Raw genomic sequence first — 1,137 nt, 5'->3', positions numbered from 1 at the left:
GCTAAGGAGCGGATTGTTCCCTCGGTCTGGCACTCGCTCTGAGGTTTCCATATAAAAATGCTTAGCCCCTGACATCTTCACGAGGCTGAGCTACGTCAAGCCACGGGGGATGAGACAGATCTCACTTGGGAGAGATCTGGTGTCACCTTCACGGTGGGGGGAGTCCAAGAGAAGGGGAGACACTAAGGCTGAAAACCTCAAACACTTAGGTGGGCTTTTTCCAGAGGAAGTGGTTGAAAAGAGCAGCAGACGGAGCTGGCCCTACCAGTGGGCAAGGTGAGGCAATAGCCTCAGATGATAGATGGACAGGAACCATCTGTCTATTCTTTGTAAGCACTCCAGCCATTTCCCACTGTTGGAGGACAGGGCTGGGTTGTTTCGTTTTTTGATACATAGCCTTCAACCCACCACCCACCACCCAAAAAACCCATTGCCTACTGCCCTCAGGTACCATAGAAGATGCTCTCCCATCACCAGTGTTTAAGTACCATTTATCTGACAGCAAACAAGTGCATTGGACCAGTTGGTTACTGCTAGTGTAAGCCTGCCTTCCACTTGACACCCACACTGATCTACCAGAAGATATTGCCTCATGTGCTTGGGCTATGGGATATTCATGGAAGCAGAGAGTTGGAAGGGACACTGAGGATCATCCAGTCCAACCCCTTGAAATGCAGAAATTTGCAGCTGTCCCATGCAAGGATGTAACTGATTTAATCCAGTACAGGGCACAAGATGTAGTGGCATAGCTTTTATGACAGTGGGCTATGGACAGTATGCTTTCCAAAATGCTTTCCAACAAAAACTTCTGTGTAAAAACAAACCAATGGCTCCTTCCAACTTCTGAGAAATTGAGAGCGGGAATATACACAAATGTATAATGGGAATTGAGTGGGTTTGCATTAGTGAGCAAATACTGGTAAGGATAAAACTGATTTATGGTTCAAATTCCAAAGATACCTGACACATATAGTAATGGCTCGGCAGAAGGACTTCTGTGCTTTTTTATCTAACATGTGCCTGGTTTGAGCTTTGACTTTAAGAAGTGCATTGTAAGATAAGGTCCAGCTCTTGACTCACACTCTCTCTGCTCTAGAGTTGTCAACTATTCAGCTGGCCTCTATAGCTAAATAGAAG

The sequence above is a fragment of the Podarcis bocagei genome (assembly GCF_964188305.1).
Source record: "Podarcis bocagei genome assembly, chromosome: 5".
In the NCBI taxonomy this organism is placed as follows: domain Eukaryota; kingdom Metazoa; phylum Chordata; class Lepidosauria; order Squamata; family Lacertidae; genus Podarcis; species Podarcis bocagei.
Note: the sequence above shows the minus strand (reverse complement) of the source record.